The sequence below is a fragment of the Plectrocnemia conspersa genome, unplaced genomic scaffold, assembly GCF_051122295.1.
Source record: "Plectrocnemia conspersa isolate PC_06_02 unplaced genomic scaffold, ASM5112229v1 ptg000012l, whole genome shotgun sequence".
Classification (NCBI taxonomy): Eukaryota; Metazoa; Arthropoda; class Insecta; order Trichoptera; family Polycentropodidae; genus Plectrocnemia; species Plectrocnemia conspersa.
Genome location: NW_028277176.1, coordinates 26,973,884 through 27,001,104, shown reverse-complemented (window position 1 = coordinate 27,001,104; position 27,221 = coordinate 26,973,884). Strand labels below are relative to the sequence as shown.

Here is a 27,221-nt window from a genome sequence, read left to right as displayed (position 1 = left end):
ATTCGTTTTTTTTTTTTGCGATTATGTCTTTTTACATGCGTTGCACGTATCCAACTCATGAATTCGTAGTTACGCCTTCGTTCCTTGCCCCAAAAATACGCCCAAAATTTTCAGAAAGGCAGGGTTATCTATCGACCCCGTGGGATTAAAAAAGTTATTAATTCTTTATTCTTTCCATTTTAAATTCAAATAATATACTTCATTTGAATGTATCATAAAACAGTTTCCAACAATATTTAGATTTCTTTAAATGCGAATGTTTATTTAGACATTTGTATATGCAAAACCAATGTTATCACAAATATTTGCTTTCAATTTCTTTCGTGCTATGTTAAACCAGAGTGCATCCCAAGTTTGCTCAACTTCAAACGTTGAAAGTGATTTTCCCTACATGTATCTTCTACATTGCAATTTGTTTTATTTTTTTTTTGTTGGTATTCCAACGCTCAGGGGCCAACAGAGAGTACAGCATCATATACATAGGTATCTTTGTTCGTACGAGAGAGGCTCGGTAAAAATATGATGTGTAAAATATGGGAATGTCCCGGAAGATTTATGTTGGGCCACGCCGTGCTGACCATACGTTTTCCATCACTTTTCTGACACTTTTCTCTCTAGGCCCCGTTTTGACTTAATGCGACTCGTTCGAAGTCGACTTGTACAATTTCCATACACTCCACTCTACAACCCACGCTTCCATATTGTTATCCTGTATACATTTTTTTGGCGCTCCCCTTATTAAAATATCATACATATTTATTATATACCCTCGGTTGAATTTTATTTTGCATTGTTTCATTTCGCGCGTACAATTCCCCGGAATAAGCTGCGATTGTTAACGCGAATCGATGTGTGCATGAGATGTTTTTTTATTTCGATATAATATAACACGAGTGTGAACACCGAAAGCGTATATATACATACATTATCAAGATTTTACAACGCTGTATGTTTACATAACAGCATCTGTATTCAAACCCAGAGGGTTTAATTGGCTGATTGCTCAACTTTTAAATGGAAAAAGTTTAATTGGTTATCAGACCGAAAAACGAACGGGAATTCCCTAGATCCAATATAATCAGGAAATGCCATTACATATTTTTTTTTGTGATGTCGAACAATTTTGATGGTGTCTTAAAATAAATGAATGTTGTTATTCAGGATCTTTAAGATTAATAATTATTTAAAAGTATAGGGAATACGAATTTAATAACGTACAATGAAAAACTGCCCTTTTATTTATCCTAAATATTAAGTTGTTTCATATCAAGTTCTAGATTATTTGTCAAGAATTTTATATAAATAATAAAATATATGCAATACATATTAATTCAATATATTGTTGTTGATATCTTTATATTATTGATAAACAGACTGAATAGCCATTGAAGCGAACAAACTTCAATAGGATAATCTACTTGGAATGATTATAGAGCGTCGAGTTACGAAGGAGTTTCGGACTCCTGTATTTATATTTATACCCGAATCGCAGAAAAAAATTGAATAACAGCTGTTGCTATTTTATATTTTTCATATTTCGAGCAATAAACTGATATTTATATTGTTTGCAATATAAAATATATTATATATGCCCCCTTTGGATTAATAAAAAAACTAAATTAAAGTTCGCCAATAGGCAAATTTTATGGCGTAACTCTGTAGAAAGCCAGCATACATTTTTGCAATCTGCCGGTTCCTATGCGGAGCGGTTTCTTATCTGATTACACTAGTAAACAATTTTTTTTTTAAATCTGACCCATAACATTTGGCATTTCTTATGTATTTCTTAAGTCAAATATAAAGAAAATAAATCAGTTTTCAACATAATGCAAAAAATCCGTATTTTTTATTCGGAAATAAACTATTTTTTACTAAAATGCAAATATTCTAGTTGATTGATTACAAATTATTTAAGATAATGGAATTTCCTATTAAACGTGTACACAACACTTAGCAATAAAATTATTGATTTATGCACTATATATGATTTTATCAAAGATTTTTAGCAAAAATGTTTTTTTTTTTTAGTTAAGAATTATTATTTTATATGTTTGATTTGTTCATTATTATGTGTGTATTGTCAATTTCTCGTTCAGTTAAAATTAAATTACTGTATTTTAACTGAAATTCCTATAACTTCTATATTTTCCAACAGATTTTAATAAACAACCGCTTATTTTTGTACACACAGTAGACCAGCGGTTTCCAACCTTTTTGTTACTACGCCTCCCCAAAAAAAAAAAAATTTTCCGCGCCTCCCTTACCTTTTATTTTTTTAATAGATTAAATAATATAGACACGTTTTAAATAATAAAAACTTTATTACAAAAATAAACTGAAAACCACAATTAACAGAATAATAACAAGGTTTAGTTATAACATACACATACGTGTATATTTATTTTTATATATAAGTTTTTTTAAGCAATTAAACCAACTACATCTATCGCATAAAAATTTAATGCGACGGTTGTTGTTGTTTATTAGCACAAAGCTTATCAAATCTTGGGGGCAATGTGGAGAGTGCCACTCGTATCTCTTTTTCGACTACTAACCTGTTGCGATATTTAGTTTTCATTGCAGCCAGTGCCGAAAAGCCCGTTTCGCATAAATACGACGTTACAAACGGTAGAAGCACTTGCGTTGCTTTGCAATACAAAGATTCATACTCTCCTTTAAGATTCATCCAAAATTGAATTAAGGTTTCATTTTGAAACTTTTGTTTTAGTAGGCTATCGCATGATAATTCTATAAGTTTTTCCTTTTCAATGGTTGCCAGCCCAAATTTGTCGTTTTCATCGTCAATAAATGTATTCTGTACCCACAAAAACTTTGAGAAATCAAGGTGTTTAAAATAATTTGAAAAATGCAGCACTAGACCATCCAAGTGTTCAATAAAAAGATTCTTGCTTGTTTCAATATTGGCTGTGGCCCAGAAATCTTTTGACAGTGAAAACATGTCCAACTCATTCTTTTGTAAATTTGACTTCCATAACTTTAACTTTTTAATGAAAGCTTTTACTTTGTCTTTTTGAACAAGTTGATGCATTTGTGATCCCTGCATTGATTTATTCAAACTGCTCAATTTTCCAAAAATTTCAACTAAATAGGCAAGTTTAACAAGGAAATTATCGTTCGTCCACAAATGTGCCTCTTCGTGGTGATTTTCTTCGAGAAAGGCTGTTATTTCTTCTTTGAGTTCAAATACCCTTTGAATCGCTTTTGCACGAGATAGCCAGCGAACTTCACAATAATACAGAAGTGAGGTATAATTAGCTTCCATATCTACACACAACTTTGCAAACAGCCTAGATCTCAAAGGACTGTTCTTAATGTAGTTTATAATTTTTATAATTTTTGTAAAAATGTTGTTAAGTTCCTCGCTCATATTTTTTGACACTAGAGCTGCTCTGTGAAGCATACAGTGCGTCCAGATAGCATGTGGTGCTTTCTTTTTAACTAATGCTTGAAGACCTGCTTTGTGTCCGGACATTGAGTGAGCTCCGTCAGTACACAGTCCAATACAATTACTCCACGTTATGTCGTTTTCTTTAAAAAAACTGTCCATTATATTAAAAATTTCAATGGATGTGGTCTTTCCAGGAATGGGTATGCAAAATAATATATCTTCTAATATATTATTTTCCACAACATATCGAACATATGCAATTAAATGGGCATCTTTAGCTATATCAGTTGCCTCATCTACTTGTATGGCGAATTTCGAAGTACGCAGCCGAGAAACTAATTGATCGCAAATATCTTCAGATATATCATTGATTGCAACTGTTTTGCATATGATTCGCCGAACATTATTTGAACCATATCAATAGCTGCTGGTAAAATTAGAGTTTCTCCTATTGTATGTGATTTCTTACATTTTGCGATTCGGTAAGAGACATGGTACGAAGCCAATAATGCATTTGGTGATACAGAAAGAATATTTTTGAACGTTTGCTTTTGATTATTAAGCTCATCCAATTTTCTTTCAAAATATTCTATGGACTTATCAACGTATTCAGAATGTAGAGTTTCATGGTGCCGTTTTAATTTGACTGGTCTCATACTATCTGAAGCCAAAACTTTCGAACACAACAAACACATTGGTTTTTCCAAGCCATCTATAATGACACTAGTGAATCCTAATGATAAATAGGATGAACTGTATTGTCTTTTCTTGGGAGCTTTACTTCCTTGTACATTTTTTATTTTATTCCCACTAGTATCAGCATCAGTATCTTCATTATTGTTGACTTTTCTCTTGTAACCACTCAAAAATTTATCCATTCGTCTAAAAAATATTTTATTGATATAAATTAAAATCAATGATAGTTTAAATAAAAAAAAATGAAGTTTAAAATATACTAACGATTATTTTCAAGAAGAAATCACGTAAGAACAATTAAAAAAAACAATATCACGCCCTGCCGACACGCTTCAGTTGACACGAGTGACATTTAAATGTGAGGTTATTGTTTTATGCAACTAGCGGTCGTTTTGTGTATTACCGAAACAGAGCGTTTGCAAACGCGCCATTTTTAAATTTCTCCGCTCCAGATAATTTTTTTAATAGGAATTAAATATATGTAAATATAAAAAAATGAACATTCATGCACTGAATTTTCACTGTTACGTTAATATATCAAGTTTTATTAATTTGTAGATATTATGGTATAAAAAATAATTCATTAAAAAATGTTGGCGCCTCCCCTGGCAATAGTCCGCGCCTCCCCTGGGAGGCGCGCCTCCCAGGTTGGAAACCGCTGCAGTAGACTGAACAAATCAAACCTAAGTAATTTTTAATACCATGAATAACATTATACGCAATAAAATCCAGATAATTATGAAAATTCAATTCATATAATTCAAAGTACAATATAAGAATTCTGCTAAAATTAATCCAAAATTGTCGATAAAATCATTAATAATGCCTAAAAAAAATTGTAATAAATAACTATATTATTATTCCACAACAGGTGTTGCGTAATTTTTGAGCTCATGGGCATACGTATTTTTTGTACGATTTCGATGTGGCGCAAGCCACGAGTAATATCAATTTGGGATTTGGCGAGAGTACTGTTAATCAAGGAAATGTAATACGTTGATTTGAGAAATATCTTACTGGCGAAACTGACTTTGAAAATGGGTCTTGTGAAAGATCTTTATCTGCTGTTGATGAAAAAAGATTGAGAAACAACGTTTAAATTAATCCACAAACAACTGTACGAACTTTTTACGTCTGAATGCCATAGAAAGGGGAAATGAATACCACACGAACTGATAGTTTTCAGAAACATAACCGAACCATTCTTGAAGAAAATCATTATCTGCGATGATGAATGGATTCTCTACGATAGCCAGAAGAGATCAGGACAATGGTTATATAGCAAAAAAACTATAAAACATGTTTCAAAACTGTGCATATAATTAAATTATGGTGACAGTATAGCTTCTTAAACCATACAATAATATTACTGCAGAAATTGAAACCATACATAGAAAATAAACCATAAAAGATCCGATGTTATAAAACGAGCTAGAGAGATATTACTCTGTGTTTATTAATTGTAATCTTATTCTTGAAACTCGCGTTAAAATGATCATTCATCAATAGTGGATTCACACAAAGACCCTCGTTATGACTAGAAGAAGAAAAAAGGTTTCCCATAAATAGCACGCAAGCATTCTCCAGTGCATTGAATGAATATTTCTCTGTTACGAAACGGTCACTAGAAACAATATATCACAGGAAAAAAATAAACAAGGTTCATTGTTGAATCGTTATCAAGAGACTATTTCTTTAAATGAAGCATATTTTGATTAATGAAATTATAGTGTTTTATATCCATCCAAAAAATCAACCACTTAATACAAAAACAACTTAATAATATAATAAAAGCAATGTCTAAGAAAACTCATACTATTACCACTATTGGGTTAACTTCAAATACTTTGTATTCAGCGAAAACGTGATATACGACTAATGCTCGACTTTGGCAATAGCTGCTTTAGCTCATAAGCGCATTATAGTAAAAGTTAGCCCATCATCGTTATTGTTGATATTTTTATACAATATCTGTGTCGAACGTTTTATCACGTTACATAAGGCTTTGGAAGCGTCCAAAACTCGACTCGGCCATACAATTTTCGCCGACCTTTGCACATCTGCCGCGTTGATATTTTATGTCCTCGATTATCGACGCTGCCATCTCTCCTATCATCATGACGCGCTGCCGCATATCACAATGCACCGTCATGTTTCACAAAGGATCGTTTCGAATGAATTTCGCATATTGTACGTCGCCATCTTGTAGCTCGAGTTGTATCCGCTTTAGTGTCGGCATCAAGCCGCCATTACATTCGAAACATGCTCTAATGGCGGGACGCTGAGCAATTTGTTCGTTGTTTGTTTATCGTGTCGCGTTGTATACAATGATAATAAACTCGGGCGGATGGGGTTCGGATTCTGCGGTTCCATGGCCAGAAATGGGATTCTGCGCTCCCGCTCCGTGGGAAGCTGCGAAGGTTTCGTTTGAACTTTGCAATATGTGAGCACGATATATGGATGTGTGTACGCACGTGTATGAATACATTACGGATACGACACGGGAACTCGTGTGATGTACGACATAAATAAAACGCATAGTGTGCGGATTGAGCGACTGGCAGATGTGCGAGACATTATAAAGGTCAAGATATTACAATAACTTACATATAAACTAAATATCTTTCAGGATTTAATGTGGGTATAGGATTTTTTAAGTTAAATAAACATTCATTTAATTAGTTGCGGTCGGCGAGACGCGCTTTGGTGACGTCAGTAAAGACTCCTCAGCCTTTTAAGACTGCTTTTCTTTAGGAATCGGGGACTCAATTGTCCGTCCACACGTAAGCCAGAGAGAAAAACTTTTTCAGAACCAAAACATCCGCCACCTAATCAAAATCACCCCAATACAAAGTTGCTTTAGATCTATTTGCAACAAAAAAGTAGCACCCACGTAATTTCTTTTACTTCCGCGATAGTAATTATATTATATTTTTTTTAAATATTGAATTAATGGCTTTTTTCTCAAGAATATAATTTTATATATTTTTTATGTGATTCAGTATGTCATCTAAGGAAAAAACATAGTATTCGAATACCAAATATATTCGCCCATTGAAATAACAGCTCAACAACGCAGGTAGTTAGCTTTTTCTACATAATATCTACAGCCTAATGTGCGTTTAGATATTTTTTCGTTAAACTATTTAACAATCATTGCCAAACTAAAAGCCGACACTTTTTAATTACAGATATTCCTAAAATTACTCATACTTCAGAGTTAATATTGTGCCGCTATGAACTTTCTCTATTGAATTTTCTGTATTGAATTTTCTATATATTTTTAATCAATACAAATAATATGTAATTGTCTTTTTTAAATAATATATTATGGTAATATCAATTTGAGCATACCGAGTTGTATACACTTGCTCTTGCCCGTTGCTGACAATAAGGCCCGCATCAACAGCAACGATTATAAATGAGTGTTTTCGGCAGAAAGAATAATTAAAAGTTTGAAATATTTAATGCTCTATTATTTTTCAACTTAAAATAAATATTCTTATTATTCAAATATTATTCAATTATTCATAGCTTTAATTAGCCGTATCAAATAATTTAAAAAATTCATATAATACAATATAAAGTTAATTTTGCGAGGGAAGAATTAGGCAATCAATAGTTTATAGAATAGCTGGTAGTGTGCAATCAAAAATTCCAAAAAAATATTAACGTCGCGAGGAATTTATATATCGAAGCACACCTTTGTTTCTCATTTAATACAATATAACGTTCATTGTTCAAAGCAAATTGAAAGAATTAACAATGTTACTAGCTAGTAGTATGCGATCAAAAAATAATAACGACGCGAGGAATTTATAGATCGAAGCACACCTTAAAACAAAGAATCGCTGAAATTGGCTTAAAATTCTATAATAGCACAAAAACAGGATAGCTCAACTAAATTTTGCTAAAACTCATGCGTGTTACACAGCTAATAAATGAAAAAGTAAATATTTAATAATCTGATTTTAATAAATATTAATAATTACACTTATGCAGACTACTCAGATAAATCGGTTTTTATATATTTGTCCTGCACCACCAAATTCGTCAGACGAAAAACATCTAAGAAGTTAAGACCTTAATGTATTTAAACATTAGAAAAACAACTACCTTCAGTGGTAATTTAGAAGTCAATTAGCAATTTAATAAATTATTTAAAAATTAAAAATAAGCACTATATAATCTTACAGTTAATAGATTAGCAGAAAAAAATAATATTTTATATAGAAATGCTTAGAAAGTGCCTTCGAGAATTAATGTAGTTTAAAGATTGATCGCAGTTCCGCTAAATATTGGATAAGTATTTTTTTGTAATTATGTGTAAAAGATTTTGTTTGTTTTTTTTTCAATCGGCTTTAAAAAATATTAAAAAATATATTAAAATATAAATTATTTAAATGGGATAGCGTAGGCAACACTTAAAAGGCAATTTTATGTGGTTCCGAGAAGCAGTTTGGCATACATATATTATATGATCTCCAAATATCAGATTAAAACTTGAAAAAATATAATACTCGAAACGATTTTAAAACCGTAAATATGACTCAATGGTTGTGAAAATAAATTGTGTAATAAATTAAAATATACATAATGTAACTTAAAAACTGTTAAAACATTTTCGAATCCCATATGAACGTTAATGTGTTTTATTTTCTGTCGTATCTGGGAGATCCGATTAATAATTATTATATAATTATAATTCCGATCGATCATCACAGATTAGCTTTTCTTAGCTTTTCCTAATCTCGCAAATGATTAATTAAAGTCGAATTGGGTCGTGCATATTCGCTATAAAAAAAATATAATAATTAGCTAAATTTATCCCATAGAGAATATCACATATGTATAAACAAAATGAAAAAAAACTTTACTTGGTTTTTCCTGCATCAAAGAATGGAATTCCCTAAGCTTTAAAATTGCGCATACCTCAATATACTATTTGGTTAAATTTTTTTATGATACTAGTTTCTGTAGCATAAATTTAATTGTGTAAAAAATCAGTATGCTTTATTCATGACACTATAACCAATACAGAAAAATCAAGATTATATTACATATATATTATTACATCAATTTTAAAAATACTGTAAAATGCCAGTAATTTCTAAGGACAGTTTATATTTTAGAAGTCTGTCCATATTTCATGAAAACTTTTAAATACCTTTGTTTATAAATATAACCTCTGACTCAAAAAACTGAAAAAAACTGTTGTATTTAAAATAAATAAGTTATTTTGAATACAATATGTTTTTGTAGTTTGTAATGTTGTTTCAATATGAAAAAAAAAAATGTAAAATTACCACGGATTTATCGGCAAAAATTATCTATATCATTATTATAATATATTAATCGAAAATAAATGGATGTGATATTGGGTTTCATAAACATGAAACCAAAGAGAAAAAAAATCGACAAAAAATTGCCTTAAAATGTTGGTCTTTCTCTTAGGATGCAATTCGTTACTAAACGTTAAAACCTGGTCAAACATGCATCGTGCTTAATTAGCAATACCCTATACTGTCCTTAAAATGTCAATATATACATCTTTGTTTCTTATTAAATACTTATTAAAATACAAATATAATAAATTTTCACGGACAAAAAAAAGCACGTCAAGTTCGTCAATTACAAAAAAGCAATCTTTGATTTTCATTTTAATTAATATATTGAATTTTTCGGAACGAATAGAATGTTGTAAATCAGCTGCGTGAATGATTTGCATCTAGCCTACTGATAATCCATATAAGCTTTATAGAAATACTCTTATATCGCACTGTCTTATGTTAAATGAATCCTTAGAGAATACGTGACAATGTCACAAACTAGCCATCTGGAAACCAAACGTCAAGTCCCCTTCGAATAACATTTAACTATAGCCATATATAATATATAAGATGTAAGTTGAACGTAATGAAACATTGTATATTTTTTTCAGTTTTTAAGATTGATAGAACAGTGGTTTATTAATTCGATTATTTCAGAAAAAAATAGTATAGTGTTAAGTAGAAAACTAATTTTATTATGCAATACTTAAACGAAGTCGTGTCACTATAACTAACTATAAATCACAATAGTAATTACAGTCGATTTGTAACGACGACGTTACAGTGCGAAAAAGATTAATGGCAGTTAACCTTAATGAGAATAAAAAAAAACAAAGGTCAAACGTCGACTGGAGAAAAACGCCGAATCGAAAATCAGGCCGACCGCAGTTGGCAATCAACAACGCTTGGAAATTGGAAAAATAAAACCCAAAACACACATTTTAGATGTGTATGTGTGTTGATATAGTAGACTTGTATAAAGCAGCACGAAAGATAGGCTTCGTATTAATTACCGGTTATCAATCACGCCCACAAATTAGTGGCCCCCTTTCGCTGGTAAACAATCGCACTGGCGCTCACAATCAGCGCAATATTCAAATTAACCGCTGCGAAGAATCAGCTAAAGGGTTGTCACCGTTGTTTCAATAAATTTTAGAGCCATGTATATAGATTGTTTTTTAATAAACAATAGTTGGAATAAAACTATTTAGTTTATCTGTTTTTAATTAAACAATAATTTTATTAATAATTTTTTAATGTGGCGCACGCTTAAGAAAGTCGAGCACCATTCCACATATTTATTTCTAGCTCCTATCGACAAAAGCATCCTTGTGTTTGACAAGCCGATTGAAAAGTCGAATGGCTCGTGCAAGAGGAGCGCTGATATACTGGCCGCGACGAGTGAGAATTAGAGACGCGATCACGATCACAAGGCACTCACTAAGAAAACGCTACGCTGAAATTGTTTTGCAATGGAAACTTTTTAGATTTTAGAATTATTTATTTGTTTGTGTAAGGAATAATCTCTGTTCAGTCGATTTCTGATATTATCAACGTCAAATTTTGAGAACAATGGTTCTTCGCGTGTATGTTTAAGTTAATGTATAATATTAGGAAATGATTTTTATATTTACTTTTATGTAAAAAGATCAAGTTAATGTAATCCTAAGCAAATTTATTTCCATATGATTGTATATACTTACATATAAAAATGTACATACCTTGACAATTGAAATTATTGTTTGCTAAGTATGCAACTTTTATATAACCTACAACGAAGTAAATATCACCGGAATTGAAAATAATTCACTTTAATAGAATATATGTAATGAAAAAAATGTATTAAATTTCCGGACAGTGACAACCCTGCTCACAAAACGAGCATGTATCATAACGAGACACAGCGGCGGCGCGTGAGCATTTGGCAAAAATGAAAACAATGGACGCTGCGGGTGTAATAAAAGGGGATGAATTACACGTGCGAGACCTCGTACGAGGCGATTAATCACATGAGCAAATCGTCCAAGTGACCGAGATATCTATGTACGAATGTATGTTTGCAACATGTGTGATGTGACAAAGAGTATCAACACTACATATCAAGAACAATAATTTAAGATCAAGGGTTGAAGTTTATTCGGGTCAATATGCGTGTACGTATTTCTTCGGTTCGTTTCTTATCCTCAGCCAGGGGTTATCAACAGTCGGATTCCGCGCGAGATAATCCCGGAGCGCGTTCGGCGCGGACAACCGTCACTAATGCATATAAATTGCGCTGTACAGGGACGAAATCGACAATTTACGGAATAATTTTCGTATTATTTGGGGCGCGTGAGGGTCTGCGTTGAATTTTGCAACGGCTCTGAGGTGTTAACGTCTCGGAAGAATTGCGACGCGAATTTACACACGTTTGATGACACGTGAACCATAATGGCAAATGTATATATGTACACAAATATATATATACATGTGCAAGATATATTCGTATAATAAAGATTCGAGGCGTATTTTATATATTCGTAGAATAAATATACGAATGTCAGCTGACGCTTGAGGTCGGTCGACGAGAGGATAAAGCACTAATCGACTGACCAGTATATCTATAGCAAATACCGAAGAATAAAATAATCACACACTTTGTGAGTCGAAGCATAAGAAAACTTTGAAACTCGGTAGTTTAATTTATTATGATAACGATAATGAATCGGTTTGTTCTAGAATAATTTTTTTATCTGCTTATGATATCACCGATAGTATATTTTGGCGAGCTTTAACATGGTTGTCAATGACATGTATATATAATACATATGTATATCATTAAAAAATTTAAGTTAATTCAAATTTGACAATTAATCCTTATTTAAGAACCTTTATTTAAAAACTTTTACCTAAGAAGTATTCTCGTCGACGTGAGCACGATATATTGCGTATCCAACTGGACGGATTTATTTACAGTTTCAAAAGCACTCGCAAATCAGTGTATTTAAATATTTATTTATTATAAATATTTGCGACGACCAAGTGCACTAAAAGATAGGTACAAAATGCATGGCAAATTAGTACTAAAACCCGGATTACACATTCCATATTATAACGACGGTGTTAATTTGTACCTATTACAAATCTACCGTTTAACAACTATACAACCTAAATAAGATAATAACAAAGAGTTTGGTTCCGTCCCAAATTGTCGAAATTGGTAAAAATAATCAAGGGGTATTTGACATTTTCATTTTTAAGGGCAAATAAGCTAGAACGCTGAAGTAATGAATTATTTTTTAGACACTTCAGTCAAGAACTATCACTTCGCTTCTGACTTGGAATAATCGTATTTATATTTTAAAAATATAAATTTATATTTTCACACATTTTTTAAAACTTTAAAACCAAGAATAAATATTCATAATTTTACCCAAGACTAACTTCATAGCGTTTTACGCAAATCTGTGTTTATTATATTAATATAGCTTTTTTATACGAAAAATTATCTTAGTATATAAAATGTATAATCAAAATAATAACACAAAATAAAAAATTATTCATTACGCTCATATACATATATTTAAATAAATATATTATTTTTCAACAAAATTTAATTCTGAATTTAGAAAATATTTCAGCTTTATCAACAAAATTAATATATGGACAAAATATGCTCGCAAAAATTCCGATAATCGAAAATTATACTAAAAATCCAGAAAAACTAAATCTAGGCTGAAATAATATTCAATATATAAAATTGATAATAAATTGTAATCCTAAATCAAAGCATGACAAGCCGCTTATTAAATAATTTTAATATGAACAATTAACTATTCATGTTATATCTTTCATATACATTAAAATTCATAATTTAATACTATGATATTAAAGCAGATAAATATCCACATATTTATATACGTAAATTTATGTTCAACGTATAATTACGTACATAAACTTGTAATTTGAACTCACGCATTGTTCACGCCCTATGACTAACCAAAATAATCAACTTAATTCGAAATTCAAACTCACACTAAATACATAGATATCTACTCATGAATTATTTTTAGTGCTGAATCATTTCTATGTAATATAAATAATATTTTGTAATATTTATAATTGTTAACTCCGAGAATTGATTAAATTTCAGATTTAATGATTTATTAATAATTATTATTAAGTGGAAAATAAATAATTGTATTAAATTTATTATATACACAGCAGAGATACTGAATATAAAGATATATACAGCTCAATTCGAAAAAAAACATAAAATAAATCGCAAAAGGTTAAGGAACGTTGTATGGAAATAGAACGCCTTGTAAAACTGCACGACCACAAAGAGTATTACGAAGAAAAATAACAATATAACCAATATAAGTGGAAATGATGTGAAATAAGCAGCAGTGAAGAATGGAGTATATAAAAGAGAATTTTAATGTGAAGCGTAATGAAGCTGTAGTAGTGAAAGACAATGAAATGTCGAGACCGACTATACAATGTCTGAAGTGGAAAATGCAGTCAAAATACCAAAAAGAAAAAAGCGTCAGGATCGAATTGTATTCCCGCAGAATTGTTCAAATTATTTTTTAAAATCATACAAATACTGATTATATGAGATAGGTAAAATTCATAAACGAATTGTTACAATCAAAGTTTATCCAATACACAAAAAAAAATGACAATAGATCAGATTATTTACTTGTATTTGAGGCTCTTTAAACATTTCTATTAACAATCAAAAAAAGTTAATAATTACTGTCTTAGCACTGCTACGACTTCACTGAAAAAATTTATAAAACATTGAGTAGAATATCTAGATGTAATCTCTAAGAAATTTCCAGTAAGAAATTTGTGTTTTAAATAATATACATATATTTTCCGGAAAACCTCAATCGATAAAACCCTGTTTCCGATCATTAAAGTCACTCATGGCATTAATTCATTCATCAAATTAAAACGTACACATACCGTTTGTTGTTCGGTCAAACAACGGAGTTAATCAAAGCGATTTGTCCAACGAATTCATTGTTGTATATACACCCGACAGCAAACGTCCGCTTACCTGAAACGACAAAAAATTGCACATATTAGTTACGAATGCACGGTGCGTTGTTGTTTGTGTTTTGGCAAACACAGCCGCTTATCGGTCAACAGGACGATATTAAACCGACAAATTCCGATGCAATTTGCGGGTCCTTGAACAAATACAAATTTCGAACGAGAGAGCGAGAGAGCTTTCCGACTGTTTCCATCCCATCCGATACACACAGCCGGTGGGTGTTTGATCAATACGCAAACGTCATGTGTATTAAACCGATTGTTAAATTCGCTCAGTTAACTAACACAAGACGGCACGTTGTCAAAGGTAAATTAATTTATAGCCGAGCTGCTTTCTACCACTGCTACAATTGCGGTTATAATGGCAAAATGCATTCTGTTAGTATACAAATTTAATACAAACAATTTTGAATCGAATTCTGTGTCGATAGAATAGAAAGAAGCATCGTTTCAAATACAATAACTTTATGATTAAATATAAATTATTTTAAGGGATGAAATTGTGTAAAATAAGAATGTTTAATGAGCACTTACAATCAAAATAATTTGTCAAATTGATACATTAAAATTACCCGAAATTTTCTGCTTTATTTCTGTTTATTTATCACGCCGTCGGTATACAAGCGCACGTGACGATCGGAGATTCTTAAGTTTTACTGTCATTTGTAATCACGTTTTTTCCACTGCGACGGCGACGGCGCGATTTTATTGCTTTTGGCGTGAATTTTTGCCTCCTACTTTATTCGATTCTCCTTCATAATATTGGTATAAAGTCTTAATAAAAACGCTTGATAATCGAGCGTTTTCACCGCGATGGCACGATTTTATTGATTTTGACCTAGACTGGAAATTCACTATATGTCAACACTGAGCAGCATGACTAATTATCAAGTAAATATTATGAATATATATTTTTAATAAATGCCAAATTAAAATATTTCGCATAAAATATGATGCAACGGTGGCTAATTTTTATATTTATTTGTAGCATAGACTCGTACCTATTATTATTTATTCAAAAAAATATATTACGATGTTAAAAAATATATAAAATGCCATTTTAGTTATGAGGCCCGTAATCACTGTTTTCCAGGGTCCGGGTTCGCTTGTCAGAAGTCCATCTCTACAAAGAATGCAGATCTGTCTGCAAGACAGAAATCGTTCATAGCCTTTTGAACATATTCAAGTCATCGCAATAGAACAAAATTTTCTATTGGCCACAGCTATGTCGTTTTAAGAATAATAGAAACAAGAGTGGTACCATACTCGAACTGTGCGGAACTACAGAAGCGATCTTTTAAATAATCTCTTAATTGGTTATCATAAAATATGATGTTTAAGAGTATTTTTAAAACCAATTTAAATAGTATGCTAGACTATGATAAAAAATAAATATTGGATAAATTTAGCAAAGATTACAAAAGTTAATTTTTGTTATACTACAAAAATTCACTTGCCGTGTTTAAGTTCCAATACACTTGCGCTTCTTAAAAAACGGTAATTGACAAAGCCACTCAAAAATATTATCCAAATATATATGTAATCATTCGCCTTTCTTTCGTTATTAATATTTTGCGTCCTTCGTCCAATTTGTTGCTATGCTCGAAAGCTTTTTCCGCGTATTGTTTAGCTCTTTCCGTACTGTTTCTTAGAACAGCGATCAAAGCGGCAATTTGGTTAGACCTTTCGTTAAATCGCGCGTTTATCTCGAACGGTGACCAAGATTTTTCCGCCGTAATGCCGGAGATTTATTTTAATCGGCCCTTATCGTCCCTAGCGCAACGGCGAGCTTGTATCTATACAGTGCCATTAGAGAAAACGGCGGCCGCTCGCTTACGCTTTCCATATCGTATTTTTTTTTGCCTTTCGCTCCTAGATATACAGGAGCACACCAAAATTGTGTATACAGAGTCTAATAGAGGTTATCTAGGGATATTTTCAGAGTTGAGCTGAAACATAATGTAGAGTGTATAGTGCGGTGTCCTTTGCCAAAATGCCACTACAGGCTTATCGAACGGCGGAAAAGTCAAACAAAATTACGGAAAATTTACACAACAGCTGCCAATAAAATTGTATAGGAAAAAATGAGGCGAGAGAGGACATTCTCAAAGCTTTTGGCGATATTATTTTCAATATCTTGAAATGAAATAGTTTTAAATAATATTAAATAGAATAATATTTATTGTTGATTATTTTAATATACTGGTAAATAGACACGTTATCTGTCACTACGTTATCCGTTATCTACGCTACTTCATTTAGCTCAAAATGTTTATAGTAATTGTCTATTTTAATGGTTGTTTGTGAATTAAAAACAAATGCATTCGAATGTTTAGTTGGTGTTCAATTATTTATTGAATATTGAATATAGTATTAACAAAGCCACAAAACCCGTTATTAAATATTCTCTAACTTTCTGAATTTCAAATATCGTGTCATAACACGATTTAATATTGCTTTGTATAATTTTAAATAATAAAATAGATCGTCATAATCGAATGGGTATTATTTAACAAGGAATTATTTTGAGAGATGTGCATTTAAATACTTTGTTCCATAAAACGGATTGTTTGTGCATTTATGTAAGGTGAATCTTCGGATATTTTTTCGGAAAAATATTCGTTGCAAAAGTTATTCATGGGGTGTTCACTGTTTACATAATCTGCCCTACAGTAACGTAAATATACTGCGTTTTATATAATAATTTTATATATTACATATTAAAATTATTAATTATTATAAATATTGCTTATTAAAATTATTAACTTTCAATCCTCATACATACTAAGGATATATTACATGTTCACGTTTAAAACGTACCTGGTTTATTTGCAATTCTTAAAATCTAAAGTATATGTGCTTTAAATCGGAAGCAATGATAATGTTTATGTAATATAAATAAAAAAACTCACTTTTCGGCCTCGGAGCATAGCGACAGAAATTCAAAATTTGAAGATTTCATTACGAAGATTGTTTTATGATTGTTTTTCTAGTTTAATCAATGTATTCTTCTAATCTTCAACACATTATGTATATATTTAATTTTTATAGTTATATCACACCTAGTTAATTTGCAATCCGGTTATTTATATTCGGTCAAATCGTACAATGCACATAACGAATTAATGAAGAATTATTGTCGCATAGCAAAATTTTATTTATAAATAATAATTGTTTAAAGCCGTTGTCATGTTGATGTCGGCCATTTGGATTTATATTTGAATGCTTGTTTTTCATTGGTCGAAACAACCGAATGCATAACCGGCGAATGCATAAATTAATCGGAACAAATTCAATTTTTATTATTATATTATTATAATTAAATATATTTCCTTTGTTTACGTGTATTATTATACACCGTTCATACGCCCCTCGCCTCCATTTCCCCTATCCAACTCCTTTTCCTCCATTTCTCGTATCTAACCCTACATCAAAAATATCATGTAGTAATCAATTAGCCCTATCGGTTTTTGTGAAATTTGAAACAAAAATTAAAACACATGTTTGTCGTATATTTTTTTACTATTTAAACAGTAAAATCGCGTAGCAAATTTGTGATTTTTTAAATCCGATGCTGTCGAAACTAGATTTTTCAGCATGCGATTTAGAGAGGGAAACTTTTATGTCAAAGATGCATATCGTACTAGACGACCTTTTACAACAGACAACAAACATTACTGCTACAAAAACACACTCATCATAGCTATGTCAAACGAAGCATTTCTACAAAGACTAGTCCATACCAACCATATAGTCCAAACTAAACATCATCTGATGGAAATGCTTACAGGATTACAAAACAAATCATTCAACTAAAATTGAAAAACAATACTCTCTAAATACGACAGTAGATAATTTAAAAAAATGTCAACATTGTCAAAAATAATGTTTCCCAGAGCATTGCTAAAAATAGAAAGCTTTTTTTAGGAACAGATGCATTGTTGATTGAAGATTCATGCTTTTCAAATACGCTTGTTCAAAACCCTGTCAGTTGAACTGAATTACTGGATGGAAACCTTCTGCTTTATACATAAACAAATCGACTGATCAAAGCACGAGTTCTCCGTCGTTTTAAATAAATGCTTTGATTTTCAAGAAATATAATATAAATTATCAATAACTTAAGGGTAATCATTCGACATTAGATTTACTAGAATAAAATTAATTCATGTATGCAGTAACGATGCTAGTAAGCACCCGAATATCTATGAATCTTAAAAATCTAAAAATTAAGTTAAGGAATTCCTTGTGTGCTAAACCATTAAATAAAAATAATAATTTAAATGCTGCTTTCGGTCAAAAACGTAATTAAATTAGCGCAGTAATCGACTAAAAACATTATCGTGGAACGCTAACGGTTTGCGCGATAAAAATACAGAATTTTAATAATTTTGAATCGACGAACAAAAAGACTTTGCTATAATTTTTTAAATCTAAGCAACGATAAATATAAACTTTGTAAACTATAACACATATCCTACCAAAGTAGGTGGAACAGTTATAAATTTATCAAATCTAAGCTAAGCATAAGATATTAAATGGCAACATAGTTTTGTCTTTCTTGTGAATATCATATAGAGACTCAACGAATTGAATATTCAGCTTCAGGAGCAAAATAAAAACATAGGAGGAAATGATTTTTACGTAATTTAATTTTGTTGTTTTACTATTACGAATTATTTTTTATTTTAATATTGTTAAAATTGTATATAAACAATATTATTTAAATAATTGCAAATTCAAACATAATTTAAGCCCTAAGTAATGCTAATCAATATTCCAAATGAAAAACTAGGTATGTATATAATTTTAATTTTAAGAATAGCTCTTGTGTTTTTTGAGGTTGTATATTAATAATTTAAAACTTTATTTTAATACTCAATTTTAACTGCTTTCAAAACCACTTTTATCAATTTTTCGTTAACAAGCCGAGAACTCTAAGATAGGATTTTTTTAAATATCAGAAAGCTAAGAATAAAATTAAATTTGCGATGAATGTATGACAAAAAATAGGGAATTATTAAATTTTTACAGAACAACTTGGTTTAGTAAGCGTTCGATACACCTGCACTTGTCACGTGCGAGATAGCCGTGTGCTCACATGTAATAAATAGCCCTTTAACTAAGCAAACTGCAATTAAAACGTAATTTTATTATTAAAATTAATTTAGAGAACAAAAAATATTAAATATAAAAACAAGAGTTCACCAATGGTAATAAATAACGTTTAATTTGTATACGTCAATCTTATTATTATAAGATTTAATCATTATAATTTATTTGTTGTAACACATTTTAGTAACATGTGAAATAACCTTTCTCCGCCTAATTTTGAAAACACTAAAGCATGTTTACATTTTCTGAGCCCACCTTTACTTTGAGTACATATTAAAAACATAAAAAGCAAAAACTAAACAGCGCACGCGGTGTCGAAAGCGATAAATGGCCCTGTAAAAATTGAGTGGCCGTCCGTTATAATAGCCACTCAACTTTTACAAGCCCTTCGATTGGTCGCACATTTCGGAAAACGCTGTAAAGGGCCGACGACACGGTGAACTTAACAAAATACATAAACACACACACAAAACGAACCCGTTGCATTTTTCAATAAAACCCCTTATGTTTTATGCTTTTTGCGCGTGTGTATGTTTGGATTAGTATAAATAAAACAACAAACGCGAGTGTGCACTAAAAATAAAAATAAAAGCAGTAAACATGAGCTTTTAGCATAAACCTAAATAAGTAACAAAATTCGCTATTAACTAATGGATATTTATATATTAAAATAATGCACTCTACTGCGTGCTCTTATAATTCAATTATGAGAACTACAACGCAACGTTTAAACAATTAAAGTGCTTTATTTCCGCGCACGTCCGTTGTTTAATCAATTAAAATCGTAGTTAACCACAAATTTAACATTTTTAAAACGCTTTTCAGCGCCCGAGCGCTGAATTGACCTCGTTCTACTGTAGGTACAGGAAAATCTATTGTATGAAGCGAAATATGGCCGTATAAACAAATAAACACTTTTAAAAGCTCGTAGCTCTTGGGAGAACATTCGTCGCAATTTTTGTTTATTTTTTTAGACGTAATCCCAGCGGAATACAGCGGCACTGAATATTTCCACATCTCCTGTTCCGCCTTTTACCCTTCTTTTACGAATATATAAAGAAAAGACTCGCATGTGAAATGAACGATTTTTATCAAAATTTACATTACAATATTAAAAATGAACCATTTTTTATACTTAAATTCATTTTAGTTATAAGATAATGAATTTATTATTTCAGTTAAAATATGTTTTTAATCGAGTTTGATTTATAATTATATATAATGTATATAAATATGTCGCACGTAATGTGTATTACCAATGAAGTTATATTATATTTTCACTGACGTTTCAGTGAAATCATATTAAAATATATTTTTGACAGTAGATACATATTTCTTCTAGCGACAATAAAATTGAAAAAAACTGATAAGCGCTAGTGAAATACAGGCTGCTCTAAAGTTTCTATGAAACACAATTTGACAATTGCAAAATCTTCATTTGATGTTCACATCCAAATCACACCTAAACGTATTATTCAAATCCAACTTGATTTAATGAAAGTTCCTGAACTATAGTTTTTTAAGTGTATATATTTAGTTTAATTTATTTTTAATATTATAGTATTTTGTCGAACGATGTGACGTCACAATTATATGAATCTTTGATTATTTAGAAATATGCCGTTAGTTTTTATGAAAAAAAAATACAATTTTACTGATACTGAGTAGTGAAATTGTGAATCAATTGTTAACATTTAAATTTAAATAAATTTTAACTGGCTGGGTTAGTGAAATTATATTTATACCAGTGAGAATATAACTTTACTGTAACATATACATGTATGTAAAGTGAGTACCTAAACATACAAAATAACTTAAATTGTTTATAATATAACCATAGAAAAATATATTTTTTTAATTATATATAAATATAATATATTTAGGTTATTTTAAAAAAAAATATTATTATGCATCTAAAAAATATTGAGGAAATTTTTAAAATATAAGTTATAAAAAATCGAATTTGATTAAGTATTTTAAAATATTCTGTGCCATGCACGTGACATGTTAACTACATGGATTCAGAGTATTTTTGAAGTGAATATATTTTTATTAAAATTAGACTTAACCCAAAAGAATGTTAAGGTTAATGGACCAATGTATATTCTCTCTTATTAAAATCAAACGGGTTATATTGTGTATATACGACATAAATAACAAAATAATGTTCTACTTTCAAGATACTGACAAATAGACAAAACATAATTTCTCTGAGCAGATGGTGACACCTACAGCATCCCTACATCAGACGAAATGCAAGTGAACAACAGCCGAGAAACGGAAAAATCGTTAATCTCTTCTTATTTCTCCGATCACATATAAGCGGAACGTTACCACAAGTGAGTCACTTCCATTGGAAAATTAAGTATCACTTGAACTTCTACTCACTACTTCACTTTCAACTTTTAAGTACACGTGAGCTCGACCCTAAGCTCGCCACCACAGACACAGTCGAGGATCAGAGAAAAGCAGCCGCTCCATTTTGGTCTAGCCCCAGCAGTCCACTGAATCAACAAGAGTGAGCTCAAACGAGATAAAAGTTTACTAGGCTTTCAATGCAGCAACACTGTGCTTACAGCGTGTGTTTAAAATGGCCGTGGCAATATCTAACCTTACTATTTTTCTGAGCAGAAGGAAATACAGCGACTAAAATTCATATTTAGGGAATTAAAAACATGACAAAGAACATCCTTTTTCACTGATTAGCTTATTTAAAAAAAAGTCACTAACATGTTGGGAGCCAAAAATACTACTATGAAATCAAGACACTTATTCTAAAAATCATCAAATGTACTGAGCATAATGTAAAAAATAATTAAAAAATATTGAAACAATATGTAAATACTTTTAGCCAAATTATAGAGTTAAGCAATAAACAATCATTTGTAAATTATTATTTATTGCCTAACTCATCCAATAAACTCAAATTTGTTTTAACTAATTTATTTTAAATAATATACGATGATTCTAGATGTCAAGAAAAATACAAAAAATATATGCTAATGTTATTTTTTAGTAACAAAGGTGTATTTGTTACTAAAAAATAACATTTTTCGAATACCCATAATGAGTATCATAAAATATTTAATTTTCTTATTACTATATGATTCACATATCTGGAATATAAAGTAGTTTATATAAACTACGAGCGAGGGCTAACTATATAGTTAGCCCTCGCTCCACAGTTTTGGCCCATAGGCAACTGTGATCCTTACGCATCTCGACTAGGCTCGACTTCCTACCTGATATGTCGCAAACGACAGCCGCGGCTGGATTAACTGTCGCAAAACCACAGCATTTTTTTCGGAAGCGTAAGAAACCAAGGAAAGCCACACATTTATTGTAAATCTTCTATTGCAATACGCATATGCGATACAACTGTGTAAACACAATCAACAACTAAGTAGTGAGTAATGTTTATGGATAAAATGGTTGACCAGATATAGACCGTCTGAATCTATTTAATTTGAAAAAAGCAAGATAGGGAAAAATAATATTTTTTTAAGTCATCCATAGAAACGGATTTAAAATTATAATACGCTTACACATCCATTTACATTTTTATCTGCTCAGCACTTTGAATGTCACTACAATAATAATTTTACGTCAAAAAAAAACATTTTTTGATTGGCCTTTGATGGAAAAAATTATCCATTTAAAAAATGTTTTAGAACGATGCGAATAATCTTTTTTTCAACTTTAGTTGTATTCATAGAGTGATGGATCATATTTAAAGGATAAGGTACCTAATTAGTATAGCAACACATGCAGTTATTCTGTAAGAAGAATATATAACCATACATATATTTTGTTTGCTGTTGAATTTCAAGAAACACGCGCCACATATGTTTACGAGAAGCGTTCAAGCGTTGAAATAAACACAAATCGAATGACACAGTATGGTAACTACTGTATACATTACTCTCAAGCACCATATGTTGAATTACTCGTCTACCAAACCACACACAATGCACGTCGATCCTCTCGCTGATTTTTTCGCTCAATTAAGAGAACGCAATTATCGGCGCAATGTCGAATCGTATCGGAACAATCAGAGTAATGACCCGCGATACGAATCAATCATCTCGTTCTGGGGTCAAAATTGCGCCACAGACAAGAGGCAATTACTGGTTAGAGTGGTCCGTTAAACTCTTGCAGTACGTCCCATTAGAGACGATTAAAAGAAAGAGGATTGTTTGTGACGTTATGGAGCAATATATTTTTTATTTAAAAAAAAATATATATAACCGAAAATTCATATAGTATTATCGTTTTAATATACATTCAACACATATCCCAAGAGAATTTTACTTTTATTTATGTCTAACTTTAACATCTTATTTTCTATCTTTCTACTATGTGAATGATTTACTATTAATGTGGCGTCATCTGCGAATCAACCTCACTTGTATTTGTTAAAGGTAGATTCAAATATAATATTCCATTCTATTTGACACACTTTTGTACTTGGAAGGATAGAAGAGAGAAACTCTTGTACAATTTCTAGAATTAATATATCATACAAATACATGTATATTAATTTTAAAATGCAAACAAACACAGTCGGCAAATGTAGATGCTTTTGGAAAAATTCGATTACCGAGTGCAATAGCGCTTCTCTTCCCTGCGTAATGCACCCTCGTATATACGTTCTGCGTTTCGCTTATTTGATTGCATTCGAAACGTCTCTCAGTCTCTTCTCTTCGAGATTTATGATGCTGTATGGAGCCGAGAGCTGCTCATTCCTAGCTAGTGAATTTCGAGTCGAGTGAGATCGTTTGAACCGCACATGTTTTCGTTTGAACATTCATTAGGAAGTTGTATCGAAATTTTAACAGAAATCATTATAGGAAATCTTGTCACCTATAGATAAGGTAAGATATTTAGTATGATATATTTAATGGTTTGGACACACAAAAGTGTAACACTAAAATAAATAAACAATAAAAATATTTAGTGGCAAATTATATACTAACATTAAACTGTTTTACTTAGAAGGTAAGTACTTATAATAAAATTATTTAAACTACAACAAAATAGTATTGATTCAGACTTTTTGATATTTTTGTATTGTTTTGCCTTTTTGGAATATGATTTAAATATTTAGTTTTTAAAATCAAAAAATTTTTATAGTTTATAAAATCTTTCAATCTAAGTAGATTTCCACAGCTTAAAATGATGCAACTGAGGAGCTTGAATCTAGCATGACTGTGCATTGAAATGCGGTTGAAAAAATGCATTTAAATATGATATTGAGTTACGATCTTGGCACACATATTTATTTCTATAACAATTTTCTAGCATTTTTTTTTTCATTACATTTAAAGCAATTAAACGTCGCAATTTGATATGACTTGCTCAAAAAACACAAAGACAGTCGCTCAATTTGAGAGGAATAGACTTAAAAAATGAATGCTTCTCTCATAAAAAAACGAAATACTGCGAGTCATATTGTAAGCTTCATGCTTGTACCAAGCGCAGTAATTAAAAAAATCGAATAACAACTTATTTGAATATTTATACAACTATTCGTGAAGTATTAGTTCATATTTGTAATGAAATATTGTGATTTTTTTTTTGTGTATCAACTATATAGATTATTTGAATATTTTAACAACGAAAGTAATCAATTTTTCTCCGATTTTCCGCTATCTACAGTCCAATTATAGTTTTTAAATGTATATTATTTATAACAGCCATAGCCATAAAAATGTATAGCTGACAAACAATATAAGGATAAAATAACACTTTTATAAATTACTCATGTTTTCTTGACTATATTGTGTAGCTGTAGACTTAATGGCTGATATGGAATTTATTATATTTATAATATGTATACAAATGTGCATTATGTTTAATGAGAAGGTGGCGAAAAATACAGTGAACAATGTTTCAAAACAGCTGTGTAAAATCTAAAGAGCCAAATTATCTGGGTGTGCTTCTCTTATTCCGGAATGGAAGGCATCTATTTCATTAACGGAACAGTAAAAGAAGTAGATTATTAAACTGTTTTTTTTTATATCTTCGGTGGAGAAGAACATGGACTGAAATTTTATGAAATACTCTAGGTTATTATGAAGAACAACTACATTCTTTGGTAGAATTATGTATTTGTGAGTTCTAAAGAGTTCTTCTAAGCATCGCTAAATGACTCCCCACAACAGTTTTGACACTGCAAATATTTTCTAGTTTATTTCGCTTTTTGCAGTTCGTCCGTTCAATCTTAAATTTTATCCGGTGCCGTCAAAAGCACCAACGTGACGCGAGTTCGCGCAATACCGCACATAAACGCGCCAAGCGACGCGAAAATGAAGAGCTTTTAAATCGCATGCAGTGTGTGTGTGCCCGGTTTTAAAATCCGGCATCGAATATTTGCGCGGCGGGCGCAAAAATTTGCAAGTTTAATAGGGGGCGAAGGGTGGATCGGGATTGAAAGGGCACTCAGTCGCTTTGCGGTTTTCCGCATCCGATGGTTATAGAGAGCGATGGATTCCAGAGTGGTTCGGTCGCCATAACAGATTGGAGTTGTTCGAGTGGTCGTAGTCATAGAGGGATATTCGATAGAATTTTCAATTTTGTAACGAACTCTACCTGCGAGTGCAAATATGCCAATTTGAAACGAAACTATCAAGAAATAGAATTTTTATATTGCGCTATCGAAAAAATGACGATTCAGTCTCGATGTGAAGCAACGCAGCCCATTAACAAGTTAAATATATCAGGTTGTTAGTAAAATAATTGCAGTTTATAAAACCTTGGACCATCCGTAATCGTTGCGAACAAATAAGTTGCGAAGGAATTGCTAAAACGGTATCAAAAAAAATATTTATTTATAGGAAACATTTTTTCTCGTCTATTAAACGACATATATATATAAAACATATCAAAAGCACCTGCATAAAAACCAGGACCTAATTTAAACTACAAGATCAGTGCGAAATATAAATGAAAATGCGCATATCTACTGAACAGATACCATAAGCCTGGATTATACATTCCATATAATGACAACGTAATGAAATTTTACTGATCGCGAATTTATTGTTACACAGATGCAGGCCAATGAACCTAATAAGGTATTCAATAAACTGGTTTAGCCCCAAAATTTTTGACATTAGTCAGACAATTAAATACTAGAAGAAACGATGTACTTCCCTCAATTATCAGGTTCAAATGACTTTTTTCAAACATTTTAGTCAAGAACTTCATCCAGAAATACCAAGACTGGAGAGACTGAAGGGGATGTTGTACTTCCTCACGATTGTCAAAGGTATATAAGTCCGAACACTGCCATGCTGAATCAATTCCTTCAGACATTCCAAATAAATGAGAGTTCTGCCGAAAATATAATATATATAAAAACCTTTTTCATGTCACTGATTTTTTTTTATATATTTTTGCTTACAATAAATAATAACATTTTACATAAATTCTAGTTTAGGAGATATACATCTCGGGGACATCAAAATATTATTACGAAATCCAGTAACGTATCGACTATGATATTATGCAAGCTTTTTTATTACTCTCGAACATAACCATTGAGCTTAATACCCTACGTCCATCCATACACATACACAAACAATTCCAAAGCTCCCATTTTATTATTCGAATATACTAGATACATA

General features: G+C 31.0%; 1 protein-coding gene and 1 long non-coding RNA gene across 2 annotated transcripts in view; one reads left to right on the top strand and one right to left on the bottom strand.

Moving 5' to 3' along the window:
• ttv (exostosin glycosyltransferase 1 ttv) overlaps positions 1-27,221 on the bottom strand; it is a 264,636-nt gene that overhangs the window by 190,987 nt on the left and 46,428 nt on the right. The gene's annotated exons all lie outside the window — the stretch shown is intronic.
• On the top strand, positions 412-6,728 carry LOC148228713 (uncharacterized). The gene is made up of 2 exons (XR_015811592.1): positions 412-2,190; positions 4,770-6,728. It is a non-coding gene; the product is annotated as an uncharacterized LOC148228713 (long non-coding RNA).